Source organism: Petaurus breviceps, unplaced genomic scaffold, assembly GCF_028583685.1.
Source record: "Petaurus breviceps papuanus isolate PSGF00001 unplaced genomic scaffold, PetGlider_PUasm1.0 90808, whole genome shotgun sequence".
Classification (NCBI taxonomy): domain Eukaryota; kingdom Metazoa; phylum Chordata; class Mammalia; order Diprotodontia; family Petauridae; genus Petaurus; species Petaurus breviceps.
In genome coordinates, this window is record NW_027187349.1 from 2,667,684 (window position 1) to 2,685,191 (window position 17,508).

The following is a 17,508-nucleotide window of genomic DNA, read 5'->3' on the forward strand; positions in this document are numbered from 1 at the left end:
AGAGTTCCTAGATCAAGGAGAAAATACTGCAAGGAGTCAGGAAGAAATATTTTGAGTATTGTGGAAACACAATCAGGATAACACAAGATCTAGCATCTTCTACATTAAGGGATCAGAGGGCTTGGAATATGATATTCTGGAGGTTAAAGGAGCTAGGATTAAAACCAAGAATCACCTACCCAACAAAACCGAGTATAATACTTCAGGGGACAATATAGGCATTCAATGAAATAGAGGACTTTCAAGCATTCTTGATGAAAAAAACCAGAGCTGAACAGAAAATTTGACTTTCAAATACAAGAAGCAGGAGAAGCATGAGAAGGTAAACAGGAAAAAGAAATCATAAGGAACTTATTAAAGTTGAACTATTTACATTCCTACATGGATAACCAATAATTATAACTCATGAAACTTTTCCCAGTATGAGGATAGTTGAAGGGAATACATATGTATATGTGTGTGTATATATATATATATATACATATATGTATGTATGTATGTATGTGTATGTATATGTGCATATATGTATACATATGTATAGGAGGGTGTATTGTGGACAAATATATGCGAGTGTATATATGTGGGTACATGTATACATAGACAGAGGGCACAAGATGAGTTGAATATGAAGAGATAATATCTAAAAAATAAAATTAAGAGGTGAGAGAGGAATATATTGGGAGAAGGAAAAAGGAGAAGATAGATTAGGGTAAATTATTTCATATAAAAGAGGCAAGAGAAAATTGTTACAATGGAGGGGAAGAGCAGGAAGGTAAAAGGAATGGGATAACCTTACTCCCATTGAATTTGGCCTAAGGAGGGAATAACATACACACTCAATTGGGTATCTTACCCTACAGGAAAGCAAGGGGGAAGGGATGAGAGGGGGGATGATAGAAGGGAGGTCATATTGGGGGATAGAGTAGTTAAGAAGCAAATGCTTTTGAAAAGTGACAGGGTCAAAGGAGAAAATAGAATAAGTGGGGGATGTTATGGGATGGAGGGAAATATAGTTAGTCTTTCACAAAATGACTACTATGGAAATGTTTTGTGTAACTACATATGTACAACCTATATTGAATTGCTTGTCTTCCCAGTCTGTGTGTGTGGGGGGGGGGGGTGGTGAGGAGGGAAGAAGAGAAAGAATCTGGAAATCAAAGTTTTAAAAACAAATGTTAAAAAAATTGTTTTTTACATGGAACTGGGAAATAAGATACACAGGCAATGGGGTATAGAAATCCATCTTGCACTACTAGAAAGTGAGGGAGCTTATGGGGGAGGATATAAGAGAGAACACATTGGGGGAAGGGGCATTCAGTAGGCTTGCTATCTTGGGGTGGGGGTAGGGGAGAGACAGGGAGAAATTTGTAACTCAAAATCTTGTGGAAATGAATGTTAAAAACTAAAAATAAATAAATATGTATTTTTTTAAAACTATCATTTAATTTCTTAGACAGGGGTTAATCTTTACCTTTTTGTGTCATGGACTCCTTTGACAGTCTGGTGAAGCCTATGGACCCCTTCTCAGAATAATTATATTAAATGCATAAAATAAATATGTGCGATTACTAAGGACACCAATTATATTGAAATATAGTATATCAAAATATATTTTTTAAAAAGCCATTCATATCCCAGATTAAGAACTCTTATCCTAGAGTCTTAGTTTCCTCATTCATAAAATGGGAATAATGATACTTGCCAACCAAAACATGAATGACTATTATAAGGGTCAGGTGACATAATGCATGTAAAAGTACCTCCCTGCCTACAAGCATTAAATAAATTTAAAGTGTATATGTCCTGAAGGTCCATATAGCAGGCAATATGAAGATTTATATTAATTTTCCAGACAATTTTTTAGATTAGATGCCAACTCCGAACGCACAGAAAATCCAATGATCTTCTCACTAAGACCTACACTTCCTATAGGAAAATTTATAATGAGAAAAAGTGTCATTTAAGAAAATCCATCTCTATATCAGTTTATTAAAAAGGCATTAATAAGTAAGTACCTTTAAGTCTCCTTAAAAATTTCTTAAAAGTACCGTCAGACTCCCTTTAAGAATTCATCTTGGGTGGCTAGGTGGAGCAGTGAATAGAGCACCGGCCCTGGAGTCAGGAGGACCTGAGTTCAAATTCGACCTCAGACACTTAACACAAAAACTAGCCATGTGACTTTGGGCCAGTCACTTAACCCCAATTGTCCTCCAAAAAAAAAAAAAAGCAAAAAAGAAGAATTCATCTTGTGCTTATTTTGGCTACACATGTGCTAAAATCAGAAAGATACAGAGAAGATTTGAATAGCCCCTGAGCAAGGATGACATGTAAATTTTTGAAGCATTCCATATTTTTGAGAGAGGAGAGAAGAAGGAGGAGGTGGAGGAGGAAGAGGAGGAGGAAGAAGAAGGCGAGAAGGAGGAGGAGGAGGAGAAGGAAGAGGAAGAGGAAAAGGAAAAGGAGGAGGAGGAGAAGAAGAAGAGGAAGAGGCATTCTGAAACTCATGATGCCATTGAAAGTGTTCTTAGTTTCCTGTAATGAAAACCAGGCTGAAATTACAAACAAGATCACAATATGCAGTGAGCTTTATATAGTACCATATTAATAAGATGTTATAGATTTCTAACAGCACTGTCCTATTAAACATTGTCCTTTGGAACTTTTGTACTCTCCAGCACTTGGGTATAACACTTAGAGTTATTTAAATATGGTGCCTAAGTTGACCATCAGGCCCTTAGTAAGGAACCTAGTTCCCTCTTATGTGATATTTCTTTGGGGAAAGATATAATTCATTTCAATAGACATGTCCTATATGATAGGCCTTGTGCCAGGGATGCCTTTTCTAGGAAAACATTTTAGCATTCCAATGGATTTGTGATCTTATTAATAGGAATATTTCTTCCAACAACACATAATTGCAACCCATCCTGCGTATCTTGAGTGACTTTCATCCATGTACTCTCAGATATTTTCTACAGAGGGTTTTGCATTCTCTTTAAGATGTGTGGGTAAATAACCCTCTATGGATGAGAGAACTGCCTGCATTCTCCCTTTCATCTGCATTGCAGTCAAGGCACCATAAACACACGCAGGGGACCAAATGAAAGGCCATACTTATGTTCTTAGACAGTTTTTAAGCATTCATATTTACAAATATCTACTTAGTGATTTGCAAAAGAACATATGGAACTGAGTTTCTGCATAAAAGCATATAAATCTTTGTATAAACTGAATACTAAGTATTTAAATGAGAGGATTTTGAAGAATCCAGTCTCTGTTTTCTATTATAGTTACTTCATGTGTACCATAATCAAAGCCTGAAACTGAACTGGGAAGCAACATGGAACTCTTGTTTTTATATTGAAAAGAGGATACAAAACATTTTGGTTAGTAATTATAGAAAGTTACTCAGATGAATTTATTTCTGTCCACCTTTCTTATCTACTAACTTTAGGTCAAGGCTTTGGTCATTCATAACACTTCATCGCCTCACACAACACTTTGGAAAGCATTGTCAGCAAAGCTTTGCAGAATGTCTCAACAACACCTAAGCTGCTTCCAAATACATTGTATAAGAGGTATAAATTATAGGTAGAGTTGGGAACCTTCCCAAGTATACTTGAGAAAGAGAAAGGAAAAAATGACAGCAAGGGTGAAGTAAAAGTTAAGAACTGGTAGAAGTGCTTGCTGAACCAATGTTAGTATCAGTGATATTTGAAAGAAAGATCATGAAGAATGGGAGAACTGCTTCATTTTTATTGATACTTAGAGGCACGGACAGCAAAATCTTCTAGGTAAAAAAGTAAGAATGACAAGCTAACATGTTGGATCATAGAATCAAGATCCAAAAATAGAGTAGGAAGATTAGGCCAAATTAAACAAGATGAATATAAACAGGAAAAGGTATAAAATTTTACTCTTGTCATAAAAAAATCATCATGATCACAATATGGGATAAGTATGATTTCACAGCAATTCATCTGAAGAAGAAATGAGCGTATTAGTAGACTAAAGTTCACTATGAACAAAGTTTATTATGGCAGCCAATAAAAGCTAATATGATCTATAAATTGCTTTGCCAACTTTAAGGCACTATGTAAGTATAAAGAGGAAGAAAAAAAGAAGAGGAAGAAGAAAAAGAAAGAAGAAATGAGAAGGCTGACAATAGACTTATGCCTCTCTTTATATAATGTAAACAATCTTTTGCTTTTGCATGGAGCCTATGAAATAATTAAGGTCCAAGACTGCAATCAAAATGCCATCCTTGGGTGATATCTGCTTGAATTTAATAACTATTACATGTCAATAAAATTCTATAAATGGTTGTCATGTAAATTTGTTTATATTAATATGGCAGTTTGTGATAATTATACAGAAATGTATGATGAAGAAAAGAAGGAAGAGGAAGAGGAGGAGGAAGAAGAGAAGAAGAACATGATGATGACCACAACTCATTTATCAGTTTACTACAAGAAGGTTAAGTACAATTCAGAAACGCAAATATCTCATCTACTGGAAAAGTTTCAATACAGAAGGCACTGACCCCGAAGCAGACAAGCTCAAAATGGACTGAGGAAATGTATGCTTTTATTATGCAATAGAACTTTATCATAACAAAAATATAAACAAATCTTACTGATTTTAGGCAAGGACTTCATATTGCTTTTTGCCAATGATATTTCAGTTTCAAAAGACAAAGCTACATAATACATATCTGTGTAAGGCATTACAAAGAAAAAAAATCAGTGTCTTAATCCATATTAGAAGAAACTGCTTGCTACTATTTGGCTTGCCTCTTAAAGGATAGTGCTAATTGCTCCATTACTGCTTTTGGGACAACTGGACCGTGGAGCAAATACACTGGAGGTTTGGTCAATAGTAATAGATCTTTCATGACTCTGGGGCTAGAATACCTCTACGGTCTAGGCTATTTTAACCTTCTGTTGCTTGACACCCAACGTTCACATTCCCTTTATACAAAAGGTCTCTTCTGCTAACTGTGGGAAGACTTCTTTCTTGGATCACCCAATTGGTTCTCTGTTTCTGACTGGGACAGCTCATGGTGACTCCATAGTCATTGGCTACTTCCTTTTTCCAGCATCTAGATGCTGTGCTTTCCACTTATGCCAATACCTCCCATTGAGTCTTGCGGGGTTCAGGGAGGAACTCACTATTATTTAAATGTATTCTTGTCTCTCATCTTCTCCCACCTTCCTTCTTATACCTTACTCTCCTCTCCACCTAAATTTGAGCCAATGACATTGACTTTCTTTGCTGGTCTTCACATAAGATACTCTATCTCTCAACTCCAGGCATTTTTACTCACTGTCCCCTGCTTGAAATTCTCTCCTTCTTCATCTCTGCCTCCAAGATTTCCTATCTTCCTTCAGGTCTCAGCTAAAATTCCACATTTTACAATTCCCTAATCCCTTAACGCCCTTGATTATCTCCAATTTGTCCCGTATATCGCTTGCTTGTACAAAGTTGTTGATGTTATCTTTCCCATTAGACTGGGAGTTCCTCGAGAGTAGCACTTATTTTTGCTTTTCATTGTATCTGTATCTATCCCCCAGTTCTTAGCACAGGGTCCAGCACAATAGATTTTTAATAAATGTTTGTTGGCTAACTGACTCTGTGGCATCTGGGTTTGGCTTTTGTAAACTACCTGGGGTTGCTTCTCAAAGATCTTCCAAAAGGAAGGAGAGAGAGTCAGATCAAAAATCTTCCAGAAGCTAATCCCAGTATAGGTTCTATGACTCAGAGGGAGAGGGACAACCGCTTAGTGCCATGGTGATGTATAAAGTATGATGAGTTTGTGTTGTAGTTGCATGACCAGGATTTCATCAGTACAGAGAGTTCTGTATGAGGAACTTCCTCTACTAATGAAGATTAGTACCTGTTCTGCAATTTATAGTCTTAGAAAACCGGTTAAAGACTAAGTGACCTACCCTGGCTCATAGAGTTTGGGGTTACTTGCCAAGAGTAACAGGTAGAATGGCAAAGTATACAGAGAGCTAGTCTCAGTGTCAGTAAGAACAAGGTTCAAGTCCTGCTCACAGCAGGAACTCAAATATTTATTAAACTGAATTCAAAATCACTTGTCTATAAATTTAAAGGTTTCACTTTTTCATTCCTTCCAAATATTGTGTTCATTTTACAGTTAAAGTTAAATACATGGTTAAATTTTCCAGAAGTTCTTGTTTTGGGATGACATTGTAGAAATTGTATCAAGTCCCAACACATTGTAAAGACTACTGAAAGAGATCTGTAATCACATAAAGGAATTTGGCCTCTCCATCAACACAGGAAATACCAAATGGATGAAGGATGTCTATTGCTCAGATTTCAACGTGCATCTGAATTGTCACTCTCTTGAACCTGTCCAACAGAATATACTTCTGAGATAGATAATATGGATGGGCAATGAACTGGGTCCAGTGTTGAAAAGGAGGAGAATAAGCTTGATTGCTTTTGGGAAATTGCAAAGTACTTTTTATGACCCTAAGTTTCCTGTAACAGCAAAGATCCATGTTTTCAATATAAACTTTTTACCAGTGTTGCACCATGGCAGCAAATATGGAATACTCATATCTCTGAAGAAATGAAATGAATATCACACGGTGGAAAGGTGCATGGTTTGTGTGAGCAGGCTATAACACATAACCGTTGAGGAACTCCAAAGAAGAACAGGAGTTAAAGACCTCGGCAAGGAAACGTACAACAGAATGAGGTCGGGTCAGGAGAATGCTAGAGACAGCTTATACTGGCTCACAAGAGCCGTTAATTTTTTAGTGTGAGCATTTCCATACTAGAAATCAATAAATTGTGGTAATCTTGCTTCTTGGGATCTGTACTTTACACCATTCCCTACTTCTGAAAAGACACCTGATTAAGAGAAGTTGGAAGTCATTTAACAATAAATAGAAGCATGGAGTTAGAACTAAATCATTCTTTAGAGGTTTTCTTGTCCAATACTCTTCATTTTCCAGTGAAGGAACTCAATGACCAAAGTCACACAGATATTAAGCGGAATTTTTTGGATTTTACTGTCTAAGCCCATATACAGAACTCAAAAACTAAGATTGGCAAGGAAGACAAAAAAATAAACTGCCTCTTTCACAATTTTGCCTTGGGTTGGCCCTACTAAGAGAAGTTAATTTAGTTCCCATGAATTGACTGCTAATTCAAGAATAACCTAATGGAACCAAAGTTTCTTTTTTTATACATTTATATTCCCCTGGCTTTGATTCCTTCCTGTGATCTAATGCATTTTTGTCACTTGCAATTCTTTTTCTTAATCTTTTTTAAGTTCTGAGATTCTATTTTCCCACCATCTACATTCCACTTTTTTATGATCACTGATATCCTAGCAGCCAAAGATAGCAAGCCAGCAAAATATATCTCTTTTGGTTCCAAGACACCAAAATCTCATGGCCTTCTAAAATAATTTAGTGGAAAGAATGGGTCAGTTTTTAAACCATTCTATCAAAAAGTTGGATTCTTTAAACAATGAGGACTTAACTATATTTTGATTGCAGAAGTTCAGTTGCATACTTCCTAGAAACATTTCTTGACCTTGACACATATGAGCAAATGCCACCCTTTCCCTTAAGTTTTTTTTTTAAATGTTTAATTTGGTGACTTTGTATTGTCCATTGCTTGTTGGAGATGGATCTTGAAGGCAGCGAGGAGCTGTCCAGCTGAAGATAATTTCGACACCAGAAGGCAGCACCAGCCTCCTAGCCTCAAGAAAAGATTCATGCATACACTTGCAAGATGCCAAGTGATGCAAATTATCTTTGCTGCTTTATGAAACACAAGCCCTCTTAATCTTCCCCTCTTTGCTCTTCCAGTGTCTGAAGCTTCCATACCTCCCAGACCACATCTTTAAGTACTATTATTTTTTGATACTCATGCTTCTGACCCATCCACTACCTCCAACCCCTCTGCTTTGTATCTCCACTGTTTATAACGGTACCTGGCACATAGTAGGCATTTAATAAATTCTTGCTGACTGAGAGCTTAGCAACTCATACATCTTGTAGGAGAACCTACCTATGCTCTACATGACCAATGAGATACTTGGGGCCACACCCTCACTGAGAAGTCCTCATGACCTTGTCCCTTCCTTGTTTCTTGGTTCCTGTAATGTAATGCCAAGGAAAGGCAACTTCCCAAGGTTCAAAATACCAGCATAGGTGCTCTCCATTTTATTCAGTGACAAACCAAGAACAGAGAAGGTCAAAACATGACATCATTCAAAATACAGCATTTACTAAGTGTGATTAAATAATTTCCAAGTACTACCCCACCCCAGGACCTTCCAATCATTCAATCAATTACAAAGTCCCTCTTCTACATACTACTCCACCCCAGGCTGTACCTTCATTTAGTCCACCACAAAGCCCCTCTTCTCAAATGGAGATTAGTTTCCAAACATAAGTAAAGTACCTTCATTTGTTCAATCACAGAGCACAAAAAGGTCAAAAGTTCCCCACCCCTGGATCACAATTGAATCTACCCCAGAGTTACATCAAGTTTAAGCACAGCACTTAATACCCAAATGGAGGTCTTTTCTTCATCTTGACACGAGGCAAGTTCTCAGCAATCTTAGTTCCTGGGGAGACAAGGCTTAGCAAGGCTACAAGATACATTGCCAGTCCCTTCATTAATTCATCCTCTGTCTGTAGAACAGTCCTAGAACCCCTGAAAACATTAGCAAAACCCTCTCCCAGGATTTCTGTAAACATACAACAAGAAAATCCTTCTTCAGGGCTTCTGAACCAATAGAAAGGTTCCCAGACCCCTGCAACAACAGCACTGTCCTTCACCAGTGGACAGTATTCATTCTGTCTGCAGGACAGTCTCCAGACCCCTGCAACAACAGCACTGTCCTTCACCAGTGGACAGTATTCACTCTCTGTCTGCAGGACAGTCTCAGGAGCTCTTAACCAAAAGCCAGGTTCCAGGACTTCTTCAACAAAAGGACTGTCTTTCACCAGTGGACAAATCTGGCAAAACAACATCAAAACAGACAGACAAAGTACCAGCAAAACAGCCATGTCTCCTCAGTCCTTGGCAGCTCAGGGGGCAGGTCTCAAAAGTCCAGGGCAATTCAAAGTGGCCCTCAGCAATTCTATCAGTCTCTCTCTGCCTCCACGAGGTGCTGCTTCCAAAAAGTTCTTCTGCCTCTCTCTTGTCTCTCCAAATCTACATCACCAGCTCCTCCCAGTTTGTGTCTCTCTTTTCACATCAACAAGTCCATCCCACAGGTGGGATTAACAAGCTCTGGGTTTTAACACAATCAATTTGAAAACCAAGCCAATACAGGGGAATCTTTATATTCCATTACTATCACAGTTCCCAAAGTCTGTGCCACATGGGACCTCAAGCTCATCCATGGAGGGCCCTATCCAATGAGGAAAGATTATAATTATAGGTACATTAGGTTTTAATAAATTCAACTTAATCCAATCCCATTTAACAAATATTTATTAAGCATATACTTTACACATAGTATTCAGCAACATCTGTAACTAAGCTGGAAGCATTTTCCTCAGCCTCAGGAAGTTAGCATCTAGTTGATTTGAGAAAACATTTGCATACATAAAATACTAGAGAATAAAAGCATTCAAACAACAGTATTAGAATAATACTAGAGTAGAATAAAAGTATCATCAGAAAGAAGGACATGGGAAATGAATATCTGGCCAAGAGGATGGACTAGAGAATGAGTCTTAGATTTCTGGATGAGAATTTCAGATAAAAGAATGGTGAGCTTTTGGCCACAGATGTAGTGTATCTAATAAGGGAGCTGAGAAGAAGACTGCATGAAGACTTGAGCATCTGTTCAAGGGAGCTCGAATCTAAGAAGAAATGGAAAGGGAAGAAATCCACACAGAGCCCCTAAGTCTGATATTATGTAGCAGAGCTATTATGTCATAAGAGGAAGAATAACAATGAAGAAGCCTAATAATGTACAGGAGACAGTATTCAATAAAATGGACAGTAAAATACTGATGATTCTGTCTATACACCAATGAGCAAGGTGTACATATTAGATAAGGTGAACCAGAAACCTTAATGCAGAAATGTAAACTTGATCTTACAGTTACCACTGAGACATGGAAGGATGTTCCTCTTAATAGAAATATACCATTGGAAGCAACCACAATCCCAGATGGAAAAAAAGTATGAAAATCAATGTGCTAGGCATTAGGGATACAGAGGAAAAATCCAAAACAGGTCCTGCTGTCAAAGAATTTACATTCTACTGATAGAATACAACATGTACAAAGATAAGCAAGTACAAGATAATTTGTGGAAGAAACACTAACAAGAAGGGCGAGGAAGGTAGGATCAAGAAAAGTACATAAGTTAAGCCTTGAAGAAAGCTAAAGATTCTGAGTAGAAATAAGAAAAGGGTACATCCCAAGCACTGAGAATAACCTGAACAAAGGCACAGAGAGGGGGAGGGGATTTTAAGAAAGATAAAATTCTAGTTTTCCTGAAATGTAGGATATATGAAAGGGATTAATATAAAATAAATCTGGAAAGACAAATGGGAGCCAGAGTATAGAGGTCTTTAAAAATCATCCTGAGAAGTTTGTAGTCTATCCTGGAGGCAATCGAGAACTGAAGATTTCTGAGCCAGAGAGTGACATGATGAAACTGATGTTTTAGGAACAGTAAAGTGACAGCTTTGCAGAAGAAATACTGAATTGGAGTGCCGAGAGATTAGAAATAGGGAGACTAATTAAGAGACTGCTATACTAGTCTAGGTAAGAGGTAATGAGGGCCTGACTAAGGTATCAACTATGACCATAGAGAAGTAGACAGAGGGAAGAAATGTTATAGAGGTAGAGTCAACAAATTTTGGCAACTGATTGGATTTTAGGAGGTTAGAGAAAGAACCTGGAAGGATAAGAGACTAGCTGGAAGTGTTGTAGTGCCTTCAACAAATGGGGAAGGTTGAAAGAAGAGTGGATTTATGGAAGAGCGTAGGAGTTGTTTTGGACACATTAAATTTAAGCATCCAAGTATAACTATATTAGCAAGAAGTAGATGTTAATGGAATGCAGTTCAAAAATGGGCTGGAATTGTCTTTAGAGAAGTAATAATTGAACCTATAGGAGGTGGTAAGATCACTAATAAAGAGAACGAGGGGATGGAAAAGACGAGGACCAAAGATAGAATCTTGGGGGACACACACTTAGTATGTGAGTGGTTCAACAAAGGAAATGGAAAAGAACTGGTCAAACTTGTAGAGGAGAGAGCAGTGTCATTGATGTCAAGGCAGGGAAGAAAATTGGATCATAGTAGAAAATCTGGTTAGGAAGACCTGAGTTTAAAATCTGCCTCAAATGATCACTATGTGACCCATGGCTAGCCACTCAGTCTCTCAGCTCGGTATCTTTATTTGAAAGATGAAGATAATAATGGCATGTATCTCACAGAGATTGCTGGGTATGTGAAATAATATGTGTATAGCACTTTTCAAGCCCTAAAGTTTTGTATATATGTTAGCCATTATCATTATCTAGGAGGCAGTTTGGTGCAGTGGAAGGGCATCAGATATGGAACCAAAGGACTTGTGTTGAAATCCCAGCCCTGTAATTTACAGCCTGTGCATCATTGGGTATATAACTTAAACTGTCTGTATTTCATTTCCTTATGTAAAAAATGAGGGCATTAGATGAATTAATGTCTAAGATTCCATCTAACTCTAAAGGTATGATCCTGTGGTATATTCAAAAGTGAAATGAGCTGCTATAAAAAGGTAGTGAGCTCCCCATCACTGGAGGTATTTAAATAAAGATGAGATAATCACTTTTCAACAGAGGGTATTACTCTTGCAGATTAGACTAGGTGATTTATAAAGTGCTGTCCAAATCAGATTCTATAATTCTATGAATTTCAAGATATGTATATATGATTAACATAATATTGTTGTGTGGAATATATTGACAAAATTCAAAGTATGGACCAGAATCACTGGTCATTGAATCTAATCAGGGAAGGCTCTATAGAGATAATTCAGAAGATAGGTTTTTAAGGAAATGTGGTATTTAAAATAACATGGAGGAGTGAGTCATGTTGCTAAAGCATAACCCTTTTCTTACTATTCCATTATTTAGTTGAATCCAACAAACAAGCCCCTACTGTGACCAAAGCATTGTGCCAGCTACTGTAGAAAACACAAAGATTATATATGGAATAAGCCTGCCCTCACAAAGCTCACAGTCTAGTATTGGGATGTGACAAATACACAAACGACTGCAGGACAACATAGAACATAAACGCACAAGGGAATATGGGATATGATGAAGGAAAGATAATTCCCACCAGAGTATTGAGAAAAAAAGTTTCATATAAAGGACAGAATTTGAATTAGATCATGAAAGATGGGTAGGATTTCAATAGATAGTTATAAGGATCAGAACATTCTAGGCATAACCTGATGTGAGTAAAGATGCACAGAACCATGGGGGGCTAGGTGGCACAGTGAATAGAGCACCGGCCCTGGAGTCAGGAGGACCTGAGTTCAAATCCGACCTCAGATACTTAACACTTACTAACCATGTGATCTTGGGCAATTCACTTAACCCCAACTGCCCTCCAAAAAGAAAAAAAAAAGATGCACAGAACCTGGGTGCCACTATTTCTCACTGTCTCTGTTTTTCTCTGTCTCTGTCTCTCTCCATTATACACATACACACATATTACATTCATACACAAGCATGTTTAAATATACTCCATATATGTGCATACACATATAATATACATTTACATACATAAACATATTCAGTGAGTAGCTCAGTTTGGCTGGAGTGTAGTATTTATAAAGAAGAGTATTTGAAATATGAATGGAGGGCTTGACTGGTTCTACGTGGTAGAAGAATTTAGCTGGCAGGCAAATGAGTTAGGGGGTGATAGAGAATCAGGTCAGGGACGGATGGCAGTTGCAATAGTTGTGACTGGAGGTGTCAGGAGTTTGTAAGGACACATGGACAGACATTCAAGTTTGAAGCTAGGTTCCTGTTCTGGAAGATAGTTGGGATATGCCAGAGACCTGAGGTGGGGTTGCCAACAAGGAGTCATAACTGCAGACTTTGGCCTAGGTCTTGCAGCATGGAGGAGTCAGAGATGAATGGAAAGAGAATCCTGGAGGAGCTTGTAATGGTCAGTACATGGTAACTCTTTCTAGTTCACTCAACACATTATCTGTTCCTTTATCCCATTCTTTTAGAAATGACCTGTAACAATAGTAAGCTCTATTATCTTAAATTTGTGGAAGGATATGTACTTCAAACACCATAGATACTCATCAATTCCCATACAAAAGGCTGTTTGGGATTGACAATCCCCATCCCTTAAACAGGCAGCAAATCAAGGGCAGAAGAGAAAAGAGGTTGGCTTCTTATATATTTCCAAATTCTCCATTTTTATGAAAGTGTTTAAATTGTCTTAACAGTCACCAAATGACTGCCCACCATTTATATTTTCTACTTCCCAAACCCTTTGAGAATGTTGAATAGATATAGCCACAACTATCTTTATCATGGACTGGGGAGGCAGTGTGATACAGTGGAAAGATGGCTAGCTCCAAAATTCAAAGGCCTGGGTTCAGATTCTTCCTATGATAATTACTATTTGCATTACCCTGAGCAGGTTATGTAACCTCCTGGGCCTTAGTTTCCTCATCTTCAAAATGAGGGAATTAAACTCATGGTTTAATTCACCAAAAACATGGCTTTGAAGGTACGGTCTAGACTTCTTATTGTCAAATACTTCCTTCACACAATAGTCTTGAAACCAAAGTATACACTAGGTAGGTATTAAATGCTTATGGAAAGAATACAGGAAGATCTTTGCTGAATTTAGAAACTTGATTTTCTTTCATCTTCTGGGGGACATAGTTGATCATGTCAAGGTTCTCTGGTTAGAATACATGACTAGTTCTTCTTCCCCATGGGGGGGTCGATTTATATTAAGGTTCTAATAGATTTTTGCCATTTAGAAAATTCATGATCCAGCAGTGAGTGCAAAAGAACTAAGGTTTGCTCAGTTAAGAAAAGTTCCAAAGGCACATTTTTTTTTTCTTAACTATTTCCTATCTGTTCCAGGCAGTAGTTTCTGAAGTAGTACAAAAGTGCCTTTGGAAAATTTACTGGAGAGTTTGGAATCTAGGCTGAGTGTCAGGTCATGTGGCTTCTAATCCCTTTGTGTTCTTGGGCAAGTCCCTTGGCCTCTCTAAGCCTCAGTTTCCTCATCTGTAAAACTGAAGGCATTGGACTAGATAATTTTAGAAGTCATCCTTTCAGCTCATAAAAAACCCCTACACACTCTGTGTGGGAAATTTGCAAAAACTAAGCTAACAAAAACATAGGTCCATGGCCAGAGATGGGTTAGCTGATAAATCTAACAGAGAAACTCTGGAAACCATTTATTGTGGAAAAGAAAAGTGAGACATGGATGGCACTTGTTTCCCTTCCCCTCTCACGAGATCCCCTGTCCTTGGGGCCTGCTTATAGCAGCTTGATTGTTTTCACATTGCCCTCACTCACAACTACCACTCGATATAGTATGAGATCACTTCTGTGTACACAAACCAAGGGGGGGATGAATAAGCTGCTAATGGACTTGGAGACCACATTTAAACTTGGGTCTGTTTTTAGAGTTTTGACATTTTCTTCTTGCCACCAATTCAATAGAGCATTAAAAGCTTTTCCAAGCACTGCATTTATCATAACGCTATGAAGCAGACACAGTCAGACTTTCTTCCCTCCCTGCACGGAGGCATCACCCTCACTAGGAGAGGCTGCATGATTTAGTAGCAGTGGTTGTGAGTCAAGGAGGGAAAGGCGCATCATGGCAATAGCAATTAGGGTCCCCAGAGGGAGAAGAGCATTACATTTTGGAGATACACAGAAGGGTAATCCTTGAGTTTGCTTGGGGTCCAAGAAGCTTCTCCTGAATACTAGTACAGGGAAACACAAAATAATTCTATGACAAAGACCTTGATTTATTGACTCATCCCTGGCTAGGATTTTGAAGCTAGGCAGGAATAAACTTCTCAGGGTGAGAAAAGAGCAAATACCTCATTTAGACATGGTCCTGCCATGTGATTGTTCATTCCTAAACAACTCAATAAAATTCTGTTCCTTCACTTCTGGGATAATCTTTCACAATTTATTTTCCAAGAGCTGGGGTTCTAAAGTAATCAGATCTGTTGATGGGGACCAAAGGGCTTCCTGCAGGCACCAGCAGCCAAAAAAAAGTATAAGGGAAATAAATTTATCCAACATTAAAGAGGATGATATGTTTGCCAGGCTCTGGTCAGACTGGAAACCAGGGTCAGCAGCTCAACCCATAAAATACTTTGTGCTGAGCACTGAAAATGTTTTATGTTGTCACACACACACACAGAAATTATACATCTTTTAAAAAATTGCTTGTCCTTTTAAAATATAGTCTAAGTACTTACTACTGAATACATAGAATTCACACAAAACTTGAATGAGTAAGTTGTTTCTTTGGTACTGTGCGTTCTCCCTAAACTCAGTTATTTAACTTAATTGATGTGGTCAAGAGATCTGGATTTGAGCCTAATTCTTCAATTTAACACCTATGTGATCTTGGGTAAGTTGCTGAGCCTTCCTGAACCTCGGTTTCCTCATCTATAAAATAAGGTGACTTGGATAGATGCCTCTCAATTCCTTTTGGTGGTTTAAATATTATCTCCATCTTACAGATGGGAAAACTAAGGTTCAGAGAAGTGAAATGACTAGCTCAAGGAAACAGAGGCATGGTCTCTCAGGGCCTCAGTTTTCTCTACTATAAAATTTATGGGAGGGTGATCTATAAGGTCTCCATGGCTCTAAATGCCATGAACTCATGACATTTTCACTTATACTGTTATTATACTGTATTAACACTTATATTTAGTGTTGTATAAGCTGAGTCAGATGATAAAGATTCCATTTTGGTTTGGAAACAAACCAGTCAAGACCCAGTAGAAGGCAAGCAGGGTTTGGCAGTGCAAGTATCATGCTAAGTCTTCAGATGAGAAAGTGGAGTTTGAGATTAGGAGAATTAGGCAGTGATCTAAGCATAAAGCAAATATCTCAGTTCTTTTTTTTTTTTTTTGCTTTTTTGGAGGGCAATTGGGGTTAAGTGACTTGCCCGAGGTCACACGGTTAGTTTTTGTGTTAAATGTCTGAGGCTGGGTTTGTGTTAAGTGTATGAAGTCCTGTCTCAGGACCTCCTGACTCCAGGGCTGGCGCTCTGTTCACTGCACCACCTAGCTGTCCCCCTCTGCCCCCCTCTCCCCGGTTCTTATAAAACTTTGGGAGGGGATTGAGAGTGGGAAAGAATCAGGCATACTGGCAATGAATGCATAAACAATAGGGTTTATTAAAATGTGCTTTAATTCACCAAAGAAAAGGCTCGAAGCTTAAAACACAACACCCAGGGGCAGGAACATAGGTGACCAGAACAGCAAAAGAATACAACCCAAGTGGTCAACAGGTACTCAGATATATGATCTTAAGGTCATACTAGGAAGAAAATGACAAGAGGTTCAGTAATGGTACCTTGGAGAAGCTAACCTCAGTCTTGGTATAACCAGTTCTGGAGAATCTCTCTACCATCCCTCCTAGCTAGACTGGGATGCCTGGGGTAAAATCACCTTCACACCATGGCAGCTTCATGAAAGAGCTGAAGATCGTGGGTTTACAAAGAGGAGGGCAATTCTCCCACAACATATTGGCTGGAGATGGGGTCAGTTAAATCAAATACAAAGTATAGTAATTATCTTTATTTTTATTTTTCATATTCTTATACATGTACATGTCTCCCCTAGTAGAATATAAGTTCCTATTGAGCAGACTTTTTTATTCTTTGCATTTGTATCCCCAGTGCCTAGGACTGTGCTTGGCACATTGATATTTCATAAATGTTTATTGATTGATCACTTAAATACAGGGTATGGAAATTTTGAGAAAGGGGCAGAGGTAGCATAGCACAAGTGAGGCTTATGGGCATCAAAGAGGCCTACAGACTGTAGGAGTTGGGGACTGTAACAAAAGACAAATGAGACTAGATATCAAGACAAGAGGTAAATTGGAGAGTTGGTTAATCTGGGCAATTGATTATTCTTGGGAGTTTAGGGTTAGGAGTGAGCCAGGGATACATTCCAAAGCCAGGGAGTCAAGACAGTGAAAGCTGGCTATCCTTATCAATGGTGAGAAATAGAGAATACAATCAGTCAGTTGACAATTAAAGGAACAGAAACATCTCAGGGCAGGCAAAGAATCTGGAAGGCAAGGAAGTACGTAAGTTGTATAGCACTCAGCCTTCACCTACACACACACACACACACACACACACACACACACACACACACACAACCTCTGAACTCTACCCCAGGTTTAAACTACCCTGTAGGTGGGGGGTCAGCATCATCTCAAAACCTTAGTTTGTGAGCCCTCATCAACACATCTCTTC

The 17,508-nt window shown here is 38.3% G+C and overlaps 1 non-coding gene across 1 annotated transcript; it reads left to right on the plus strand.

The window, feature by feature from the left end:
- The first annotated feature begins 2,248 nt into the window (after positions 1 to 2,248).
- Positions 2,249 to 2,355, plus strand: LOC138147957 (U6 spliceosomal RNA). The gene has a single exon (XR_011164947.1). It is a non-coding gene; the product is annotated as a U6 spliceosomal RNA (small nuclear RNA).
- The last annotated feature ends 15,153 nt before the right edge of the window (positions 2,356 to 17,508 follow it).